The 11,798-nt window shown below is 42.6% G+C and overlaps 1 protein-coding gene across 6 annotated transcripts in view; it reads left to right on the forward strand.

Annotated features, from left to right (window-relative positions):
• SPIN1 (spindlin 1) overlaps positions 1 to 11,798 on the forward strand; it is an 80,160-nt gene that overhangs the window by 24,750 nt on the left and 43,612 nt on the right. Inside the window, exon 2 of one of the 6 annotated variants that reach the window (XM_059412082.1) lies at positions 3,856 to 4,106. The exons of the other annotated variants lie outside the window; for them this stretch is intronic. The gene's annotated coding sequence lies outside the window, so the exon portion shown is untranslated. The remainder of the gene's footprint in view (positions 1 to 3,855; positions 4,107 to 11,798) is intronic. 6 annotated transcript variants of the gene reach the window in all.

Below are 11,798 nucleotides of genomic sequence, written 5' to 3' on the forward strand. Positions count from 1 at the left end.
TCTGGGATCGAGCCCCGCATCGGGCTCTCTGCTCAGCCGGGAGCCTGCTTCCTCCTCTCTCTCTCTCTGCCTGCCTCTCTGCCTCCTTGTGATCTCTCTGTCAAATAAATAAATAAAATATTAAAAAAAAAAAAAAAAAAGAATCCAAGTGTATTACTAAAGAAAGCCAGCAGTCCATGAGAGCAAGAGAAGAAAAGATGAGAGAAAATCTACAGAAGGAACCACAAAGTAAGTTAAAGAAGTCGAAAAATACATATCATTAGTGAATGTAAGTGTAAGTGGACTAAATGTTTAATCAAAAGACACAGGGTGACAGAGTAGAATAAAAAAAGAATAAACCCATCTACGCATGCTGCCTACAAGAGACTTGTTTCAGACCGAAGGACACCTGCAGATTGAAAGTGAGAGGATGGAGGAACATTTCTCATGCAGGTAGATGTAAAAAAAAAAAAAAGCCAGGTAGCATTACTGGTATCTGACCAAATAAACTTTATTTTTTTTTAAAGATTTTATTTATTTATTTATTTGACAGGCAGAGATTACAAGTAGGCTGAGATCAGGCAGGCAGAGAGAGAGGAGGAAGTAGGCTCCCCGCTGAGCAGAGCCCAATGTGGGACTCCATCCCAGGACCCTGAGATCATGACCTGAGCCGAAGGCAGAGGCTTTAACCCACTGAGCCACCCAGGCGCCCCTGACCAAATAAACTTTAAAATAAAGACTGTAATAAGAGATAAAGAGGGACCCTACACAGTAATAAAGAGGACAACTCAGCAAGAGGCTATAACAACTGTAAATATTTATGCACCCAACATGAAAGCACCAAAATAAATAAAAGTTAATAACATGTAAAGTAACTAATTGATAGTAATAAAATAATAGTAGGGGACTTTAGCACCCTGCTTACATTAATGGACAGATCATTCCAAATAAAACAGTAGCTTTGAATGACACACTGGACCAGATGAATTTTGTAGACATATTTAGAACATTCCATCCAAAGAAAGCAGAATACACTTTGTCTTCAAGTGCAACATGGAATGTTCTTTAGAATAGATGGCACACTCTGCCACAAAACAAGTCTCAAATTCAAATTGAAGTCATACCATGCATCTTTTCTGACCACAATGCTATGAAACTAGAACTAATCACCCACAAGAAAAAATATGGAAAGAACACAATTACATCGAGGTCAGACAACCTGCTACTAAACAATGGGTCAACCAAGAAATCAAAAAGAACAAATTACATGGAAAGAAATGAATGTGTAAAGACAGTGTTCCAAAATCTTTGGGATGTAGCAAAAGTGGTTCTAAGAGGGAAGTTTATAACAATACAGGCCTACCTCAAGAAGCAAGAAGAATCTCAAACAATCTAACCTTATACATAAAGGGACTAGAAAAAGAACAAAACCCAAATCTAGCAAGTGGAAGGAAAACAGGATTCAAGCAGAAATAAGTGATAAATAGAAACTAAAAAAAACCAGTAGGACAGGTCTGTGAAACCAGCGGCTGGTTCTTTGGAATAGTCAGCAAAATTGATAAACCTAGCAAGGTTCATTAAAAAAAGAAGAGTCGGATGCCTGGGTGGCTCAGTTGGTTGAGCGACTGCGTTCGTCTCAGGTCATGATCTTGGAGTCCCAGGATTGAGTCCCGTATCAGGCTCCCAGCTCCATGGGGAGTCACCTTCTCCCCCCTCATGCTCTCTCTCACTCTCTCTCTTTCTCAAATGAATAAAGAAAATCTTAAAAAAAGAAAAAAAAGCCAGACCCAACTAAAAATCCCTAGTGGAGAGGAGATGTAGCAGTCAACACCACAAAAATACAAATAGTTGTAACAATATTATGAAAAATCAAATACCAACAAATTGGACAGCTTAGAAGAGATGAGTAGAAATTCCTAGAAACCTGTAACTTAAGAAAATTGAAATAGGAAGAAACTGAAAATTTGAACAGACTGATTACCAGCAAGGAGATCAAGTCGGTAATAAAAAATCTCCCAACAGACAAAAGTCTAGGACAAGAGAGTTTCACAGGTCAGTTCTACCAAACTTGTAAAGAAGAATTAATACCTATTCTCAAACTATTAAAAAAAAAAAAGAAAGAAAACCTCCAAATTTTATGTAGCCACTATCACCCTGATAGTAGAACTGGTTAAAGACAAGGGGGGGGGGGACCTACATGAATGTAGTCTCTCATGAATAAAGATGCAGAAATTCTCAAATAAACAGTAGCAAACTGGGCGCCTGGATGGCTCAGTTGATTAAGTGTCTGCTCAGGTCATGAGGCTGGGATCCTGGGATTGAGTCCTACCTTGGGCTCCCTGGTCCGTGAAGAATTTGCTTCTCCCTCTGCCCTGCCCCCCTGCTCATGCTCACCCTTTCTTTCCTCCCTCTCTGGCAAAAATAAATCTAAAAAAAAAAAAAAAACCAAACAAACCCAAAAGACAAACAACAAAACTTGTATCCCAGCAATATGTTAAAGAATTATTCCCCATAATCAAGTGAGATTTATTCCTGGGTTGCAAGGGTGGTTTATTATGCACAAAGCAGTCATTGTGATATATCACATTGGTAAGAGAGAATAAAAACATTTTCAATAGATGCAGAAAAAGCATTTGACAAAGTACAACATCCATTCATGATAAAATTCCTCAACAAAGCAGAGCAGGGAACATACCTCAACAAAATAAAGGCCTGTATGAGAAAAGCCCTTATTGAACATCATACTTAATGGGGAAAAACTGAGAGCCTTTCCCCTAAGGTCAGGAAAAAGACAAGGATGTCTCCTCTCAACACTGTATTCGCCATAGTACTGGATGTACTAACCATAACAGTTTTATACAGAGAAAGAAAAGGTTGGAGAGGAAGAAGTAAAACTCTCACTATTTGTAGGTGACTGTAAATATCTATCTATGTGATTGTCTATGTATGACACTGTATAAAGGAAACTGTGAGACTCCACTGAAAATACTGGAACTGATAAATGAGTTCAGTGAAGTCACAGGATATAAAATCAATGTACAGAAAGCTGTTGTATTTCTGTACAACAATAGTGAAGCAGAGGAAAGTGAGATTAAGAAAACAATCCCATTTATATTTGCATCAAAACCAATAAAATGGGAATAGACTTGATCTAAGAAGTGAAAGATCTTTACTCAAAAAAGTATAAAACTTTGGTGAAAGAAATGAAAGTTGACACCAAAAAGAAACGGAAAGTGTTCATCCTTACTCATGAATTGGAAGAACAAGTATTTTGAAAATGTCTATAGTACCCAAAGGATTCTGTCAGTTCAGTGTATTCTCTATCAAAATACCAACAACGTTTTTCACAGAACTAGAGCTTACAATCCTAAAATTTGTGTGGAACCACAGACGACCTCAAATAGCCAAAGCAATCTTGAAAAAGAGAAATCTGGAACTCTATAATTCCAGATTTCAAGTTATGTTACAAAGTGATAGTAATTAAAGTCGTAGGATACCGATAGAAAAGTAGATGCATAGATCAATGGAATAGAACAGAAAACCCAGAAATCTACGATTATATGGTCAAGTAATTTTTTTAAAAGGTTTTATTTATTTGACAGAGGGAGAGATCACAAGTAGGCAGAGAGGCAGGTGGGGTGGGGGGGGGGTGGGAAGCAGGCTCCCCGCTGAGCAGAGAGCCTGATGTGGGACTCATCCCAGGACTCCAGGATCATGACCTGGGCTGAAGGCAGAGGCCTAACCCTGGTCAATTACATTTTGACATAAGAGGAATGAATATACAGTGGGAAGAAGTCTTCTCAACAAATGATGTTTGGTCAAGTGGACAGCAACATAGAAAAGAATAAAACGAGATCACTTTCTTTCACCATATAGATAAACTCAGAATGGATGAGAGACCCGAAGGTGAGATCTGAAACCACAAAAATCTTTGAAGAGAATGTAGGCAGTGATCTCTGTGACATCAGCCTTAGCCCTTTTCTGGATGAGTCTCTGGAGGCAATGGAAACAAAAGAGAAGTAAACTCCATCAACGTAAGGAGCTTCTGCACAGTAAAGGAGACCATCAAGAAGACCGCAGCCTACGGAGTGGGAGAAGATGTTTGCAAATGACACATCTAGTAAAGGGTTAGTATCTAAAATACGTAAAGCACTGATAGAAAGTAACCAAAGTAACAAATAATCCAATTAAAAATTGGTCAGAAGACAAGAACCACATTTCCCCTAAGAAGACATCTGTGTGTTCTACAGACATGAAAAGATGCCCAGTATCACTCCTCATCAAGGACATGCAGTCAGAACTACAATGAAGTGTCTCCTCACACCAGTCAGAATGATTAAAATAAGAAACACAGGCAACAGGAAGTGTTGGTGAGGATGTGAAGAAAGGGGCATCCTCTCTCACTGTTGGTGGGAGTGCAAGCTGGTTCAGCTACTCTAGAGAACAGCATGGAGGTTCCTCAAAAACAGAACTGTCTTACGCTCCAGCCAGTAGCACTATGGGGTATTTACCTGAAGAATACAGAAGTACTAATCCAAAGGGGGCCATGCACCGCAGTGTTTACGGCAGCATTATCAGCAGTAGCCACCTGATGGCAGCAGCCCAAGCGTTTATCAGTAGGTGCATGAAAAAGGAGGTGTGGTGTATACAGACTGTGGAATGTCAGTCATTCATAAAAGAATGAAATCTTCCCATTGCAGTGATGTGGATAGAGCTAGAGGGTATTATGCTAAGTGAAATTAGTTAGAGAAAGATAAACACCATACAAATTCACTAATATGTAGAAGTTAAACGAGCAAAGGGGAAAAAGACACGTAAACGCACAGGCAAACCGAGAAACAGACTCTCAGCACAGAGAACACAGTGCTGGTCACCAGAGGGGCGGGCGCAGGCAGATGGGGGAGCAGGTAAAGAGGTTAAGGAATGAAAATCACAAAGATAAGTAAACAGATAAATACTTTCTGCTGACAGTTGCAACCTTATCCGTTGAGATGCTCACAATTTATGAAACTTAAGACTCTACCTAGAAAATAAATCGGCAAGGCAGTTGTTAGAGAGTAATCACGGGTTCCCTGTTCGAGGATAGCAGTAGTGTTTGTGCATTACACGGAATGAGTGTACATTCCTGGTACATAGTTTACATGAGCCAAGTGCCTTTTGGCGAGGACAGTATGAGAAGGTCTGGAGGCTTCTGACTTGGCTCTGCTGGAGTGGGCGTGATAGGACAGGTGGGAACAGGACAGGTGAGGACTGTCTCCCTCAGCAGAGGGAGAACCAAGATGAGGAAGGCGGGTCAGCAGCCTCTAAACTGACAGCCGAGCCGTGACTACCAGTGAGCTGCCCTGGCACTCCCAGCCGTGCAAAGTTCCGGCTTTGCCGGAACTAATTGGCCCCTAAACAAGGACTGTGGACTGCACGGGCCCCCTCATGGGCAGGCGTTTTTCAGTAAATAATACAGGACAATACTATAAAAATATATTTTCTTAAGGGCTTTTCGCCCTGGCCTACTTGATTGTGAGAATATAGCATATGATACCTGTAACATACAGAATGTATTAACCAACTCTTTTCATGATAGGCAGGGCTTCCAGTCAACAGTAGCAATTACTGGTTAAGGTGTTGGGGAGTCACAAGTTCTATGTGGATTTCTTGACAGTGCTGGCAGTCCCAGCCCCAGTGTTGTTCAAGACTGAATTGTAGTTACAAGAAATAGGAGTTCTTTTAAGTACAGATTGTTGCCTGCCTGCAAAACGGAAAACAATGTGAGAACCTGTGAGCCTGTTGGAGAGTGCGCCCGGAGTGGCCTGGGGCTGTCGCTGTGTGTGTGCAGGACGGACAGAGAGCTGGTTTTGTATTGGTGTTTCCAACTGGCTCCTAGACCTTTTGTTGCTCAGTATACTCTGGTATCAAAGCAGTGGCTTTCAAACATGTGGGATCATTCCACAGCAAAAAATACAATGTATATTTTGGCCCAGCACATACTACAAATATTTATATAACCTTGTAAGTAACTAAAATAAAAGCCTAATCAACTGACATGTATTTCCTGTTTTCAGTGTATGCTGTGCATGCACTCTTGGCATTTTTGAAATTCTTTTATTTCTCCATAGATAAATGCATAATAAATTCTTTGTAAGTAATGGACACATTGAATATAGGTATTATCCATTTATGTATATAGGTAGCTACAAATAATGAGAGTATTTCCTGTTTACTTTTTAAAAGATCTTAGAGCGTGTGTGAGTGTGGGGAGGGCAGAGGGGAGGAGAGATGGAGGGAGAAAGAGTCTCAAGCCGACTCGGCGGTGAGTGTGGAACCCGACCCGGGGCTTGATCCCAGGACCTTGAGTTCATGACCTGAGCTGAAACCAAGAGTTGGGTGGTCAACTGACTGAGCCACCCAGGTGCACCTATATTTCCTATTTAAATAAGTGTTTATCACAACTCACTAGGGGTCTGTAAACACAGCTTGAGAAGAGTGAAGTAGTTTGCAGTGGTAGGGAGCTCTAGGGAGCCCGGCTGCCTCGGGCCTTGTCTGCGCATGGTTGTGTGGAGTTAATTTGTGCCGCTGCTCTAGTGTTCTCATGCTTTCTCTGGTGCACTTTTCACTCCCCTTTTCCAGCTTTTAACAGATCTTAACTTTGCTTTTCAGGGAAAACCCGCCGGCGTTGTGAGCAGTCTGTCATATGTTAGCATCCTCTAGTAGATTAGCAGACTGATACGTTTTTTCTAAAATTCCTAGTGTAGGGGCGCGCCTGGGTGGCTCAGTCGGTTAAAGCTTCTGCCTTTGGCTCGGGTCATGGTCCCAGGGTCCTGGGTTCGAGTCCCGCATCAGGCTCTCTGCTCAGCAGGGAGCCTGCTTCCTCCTCTCTCTCTGCCTGCCTCTCTGCCTACTTGTGATCTCTCTCTGTCAAATAAATAAATAAAATCTTTAAAAAAATAAAATTCCTAGTGTATTCTGCTTCATATAAAATTTTTTTGGGGGGGTTTGGATGGCACAGTTGGTTAAACATCTCCCTTCAGCTCAGGTTGTGATCTCAGGTTTCTTGGGATCAAGCCCCACATGAGGCTCCCTGCTCAGCGGGGGACCTGCTTCTCCCTCTGCCCCTCCCCCTGTTTGGGCATTCTCTCTCTCTTTCAATATCAAATAAATAAATTTAAAAAATTTCAGTCTGACATAAAACACATTTATTAACAGTCAAATATTTTTTCCCTGTAAAAATTAAAAAGTCAGGAATTAAATAAGCAGGCTTAGCCTTTAATGTTTATCTAATGTGGAAATGATTTAAATAGTCAGTGAACATCGGTTAGTTTAACAGTAGAAACTTTGTTCTTATTTATATTTATTTAAATGGCCTATTTCTAACAAGGAGGCTTGGATCAGACATTAAATAATTAACCATCATCTTAACTGTTCTCTTGTTGATACATTCTATAACCTAGAGACACTATGAGCTTACTCCATCTGTAAACCTGCGTAGGAGAGTTTCCTGTTTACATCATGTTCATTATTGGGAACTCTGAAGACATGCCTGTTTTTGTTAGACCAAGAAACTTAAACTAGCTTTTATTAGAGATTTTCCCAGATTAAATGAACTTGAAGAATGTTTGGATTAGTACAGTGTTTTAGAGAGTGTACTTAATTTATATAAATGTCTGATTTTCTTTAAGCCAGTTGAATAGAGCCTTTAAAATTAATTCTGGCAATAGTGGTCAGAGGAGGTAATCACATCTGCAGCACGGACGTAGGCATCACAGACCTGAAGATAGACACGGAGATCTTACAGCTTCTGTTTCAAAAAATTTTAGTCATGTCTCAGATACAAAACTCAAGAGTAGTTGGCTCCTAATAGGGTTCTTGGCACATGGAGTACGTTAAGGTTTCTTTCTCAGGTGGTCCAAAGATTTTACTGAAAATTTTTTAATTTGCATTCTGTAAGGATCCTTTTAGAGCTGTTTTTGAAGTCATTTTTGTGTTTTGGAAGCTTCTGCACTCCATTGTGGTCTCTGAGAGGTTGGGGATCCTCTTCTCCAGGTGCCCCTTATCGTGGGCTGAGCTAAAGAAAGCTCCCCCCGCCCCCCCCCCCCCCCCCCCCCCCCCCCCCCCCCCCCGCCCACAACGGCCATTACAGTTTCTGGTTATCCAGAAGTTGACCTCTTCTTGGAGAAAGGCACAAGAGCCTGGTCCCAGGACCTCTTCGCCTTTGGATTCCCTGAAACACCTTAACTCTGAGGGCCTTAGTTTCTAACAGCTGTTCCAAATCACTGGGAACCCTGTGTCTCCCCCTTTGAACAGGATGGGTGACTTACCAGAAGTTTCAACAAAGGGAAACTAGAGAGCAAAGCAGGGACAGAAAGCCAGTGTGCACAAGAAGGTTGGAGGGCTCAGAACCCAGAGAGACTTACCTTAAAATTTCAGGTTTGGGGAGAAAGCTCAGTGGGAGAGCTCAGTGGGCTCTGAGGGCACCAGCACCTGTTTTCTCTGGCCCCAGAGTCACTGGAGTCTTGTTTGCATTCTACTGTTGCTTGACACTGTGAAGTGTCAAAGGCTCAAAATAGCCAAAGTAAGACCAGTGGGTCAGTGAAGTAACAGTCTGCAAAAGTTTATCGCGCGCACACTCGGAAACCAGTTTGCAAACTGGGAGCGCTCGACTCAGCATGGAGAGAGGCTCAGCGGTGCAGGGTCATAAAGCAGCTCCTCTGGGAGACGTCGGTGACTGTGTCATCTTCCCAGGTTTGGTCGTGGTGCTAGTGTTCTTACGTGGGATTGGGAGCTGGTCAGTGGTTGCCTCACACCAGCCTTGGGAAGCAGCCCAGCTTCTGCTTGCATTTCCAGAGGCACAAGGGAGGGCCGACCCAGGTTAAGTCGGTCTCAGACAATGAGCTGAATGAGTTTTGCCTGCATGACTGAACTGGTTCTGTCTGCTCAGGGAAGCATCAAGGCTTTTTGTCGACCTTGATTTTAACGAAAGTTTCTACCAGTTTCTCCAGTAGGTCTTATCCTTTGGAGTATGACGCTCACAGCGGTTTTATTTTTCGTTTACTAATTTATATTTCTATATATTTCTTCCCCCAGCATACATTAGAGTATGGTTTTGCAACTGCAAATACCTAGCAACTCTGGCCTGCTTTTTCCATTCTTACTTGTTGTTTCTGTGAATTTTTGTCTCTGTAGGCCAGTTTGTGTGTGTGCACATGTGTGCTCATGCGGTAGATTACGTTTTTAAAATTGTTTGAAATAATGCAGAGTCTGGGATGGTATTCCTGGGGAGCATTTATGCTTGCTTGGGCCAGGCGTCTGAGGGAGCGGGCAGCTCCGAGTTAGGGATACAGCAGCCTGGGTTCACAGCCCTCTCCTTGCTCTGATGCTCCCCGAGAGCCCTGGGGCTCTGGTCCTCAGCTCCTAGCAGAGCCGTCAGCCTTTCAGCCACCCCTTGCTCTCCGTGACGTGGGGTTTACCTCCCTGAATCCTGCCCCTGTGAGTGCTCCCATTACGTCCTTCGATGCCTTCTAAGTGTGTGTGTTCAAGATCTTGTCATGGAAGTTTTCATTCATGTACGGAACTTAAGAAAATGGTTAAGAGAACCCCCTATCTTTCTGACATCCTTCTGGGGATGTCTTCCTGGCTCCTCCTGTGTGTGCTGTACCTGACCTGGAGGTAGCCATTTCTGTAAGAAATCTTTTTTTTTTCCTTAAATTTTATTTTATTTTTAAAGATTTTATTTATTTGTCAGAGAGAGAGTGTGCACAAGCAGGCAGAGGAAGAAGCAGGCCCCCCGCCAAGCAAGGAGCCTGATGTGGGACTTGATCCCAGGATCCTGGGGTTGTGACCTGAGCCGAAGGCAGGCATTTAACAGACTGAGCCACCCAGGCGTCCCATTTCTGTAAGAAATCTTGGTTTCTGATAGTTCTTGTTTTTTTTGTTTTTTTTTTTTTAAAGATTTTATTTATTTATTTGACAGAGATCACAAGTAGGCAGAGAGAGGGGGAAGGAGGCTCCCCGCTGAGCAGAGAGCCCGATGCGGGGCTCAGTTCCAGGACTCTGGGATCATGACCTGAGCCAAAGGCAGAGGCTTTAACCCACTGAGCCACCCAGGCGCCCCTGGGGTATTCTTTTAGATTTCATTTTGATTTTCTGGCTTTCAGGAGGCTGTTCTCAGTGATGATGAGTCCCTCCTTCCCAGGAGGTGTGTGTTCTTTACATGGTGACTGCAGGTGGAGTTGCTTGTGGCCAGTGGTTATGGTCCTCTCGGCAGTCTGCTGAACCCTGTGGACGCCTTCTTGTAGTGTTTCTGAATACAGTACATAAAGTAGAAGGGATCAGGGTAGAAATCAGTTATATTTAATGGTTGTAAAACAAACTAAATTTAATGGTACATTGGCTTCTTTATTAGTATGTTAAATGCAACTTGATATTAATATAAGTATCATTTAAATTTTATATTTTAAGATACTTAAATGATGGCTTTTTAAATTTTTAAAGATTTTATTTATTTATTTGACAGAGATCACAAGTAGGCAGTGAGGCAGGCAGAGAGAGAGGGGGGAAGCAGGCTCCCTGCTGAGCAGAGAGCCCGATTTGGGACTCGATCCCAGGACCCCGAGATCATGACCTGAGCTGAAGGCAGAGGCTTTAGCCCTCTGAGCCACCCAGGCGCCCCTTGCTTTTTAATTAAAATTTTTTTTTTTATTTTTTAATTTTTAAAAATATTTAATTTTTTTATTTTTTTATTTGACAGAGCACAAGCAGGGGGAGTGGCAGGCAGAGGGAGAAGCAGGCTCCCCACTGAGCAGGGAGCCTGATTCGGGGCTTGACTTGAGCCAAAGGCAGACGTTTAACTGACTGAACCACCCAGGTGCCCCATTTACTGGTTTTTTTTTTTTTTTTTTTTAATCCATTTAAAAAAGTCACATCTTAGAAAACAAGTCACAGACCTTTGAGCACCTACAGTAAACCTGTGTTGTCAACAGGTCCAGTCTTGCCTTTTCTCCTCCCTCTGCTCTTTTTTACCCCAGGCTTTTTTTAAAAATGAGATTTTATTTATTCATTTTAGAGAGAGAGTGTGTGTGCACACGCACAGGTGAGTGGGGGCATTGGGTGGGGGAATATAAGAGAATCCCAGGCAGGCTCCAAACCCAGCTCAGAGCCAGACACGACCCAGAGATGGTGACCTAAGCTGAACCCGAGTCAGACAGCTCAACCCACTGAACTGCCCAGGCGCCCCTTCCTGAGACATTTTACCTTTTGTTTTTTGTTTCGTTTCATTTAATTTCATATTATTATTATTATTATTTTTAAGATTTTATTTGTTTATTTAACAGACAGAGATCACAAGTAGGCAGAGAGGCAGGCAGAGAGAGAGGAGGAAGCAGGCCCCCCGCTGAGCAGAGAGCCCGATGCGGGACTGTATCCCAGGACCCCGAGACCATGACCCGAGCCTGAGACCGACCTGAGCCAAAGGTAGAGGCTTAACCCACTAAGCCACCCAGGGGCCCCTCCCCCTGAGACTTTATTCATTATCTATTTATTTATTTATTTCCCCCCTGATTTTTTTTTTTTTTTAATTTATTTGACAGATCACAAGCAGGCAGAGAGACAGGCAGAGAGAGAGGAGGAAGCAGGCTCCCTGCTGAGCAGAGAGTCTGATGTGGGTCTCGATCCCAGGACCCTGAGATCATGACCTGAGCTGAAGGCAGAGGCCTCAACCACTGAGCCACCCAGGCGCCCCCCTGAGACTTTTTAAGTGAAATTTTCTATGCACAGAAAATGTGGAGCTAGCTTTCTTTCTTTTTTTTTTTTTTTTAAAGATTTTATTTATT

This window comes from Mustela nigripes, chromosome 9 (assembly GCF_022355385.1).
Source record: "Mustela nigripes isolate SB6536 chromosome 9, MUSNIG.SB6536, whole genome shotgun sequence".
In the NCBI taxonomy this organism is placed as follows: Eukaryota; Metazoa; Chordata; class Mammalia; order Carnivora; family Mustelidae; genus Mustela; species Mustela nigripes.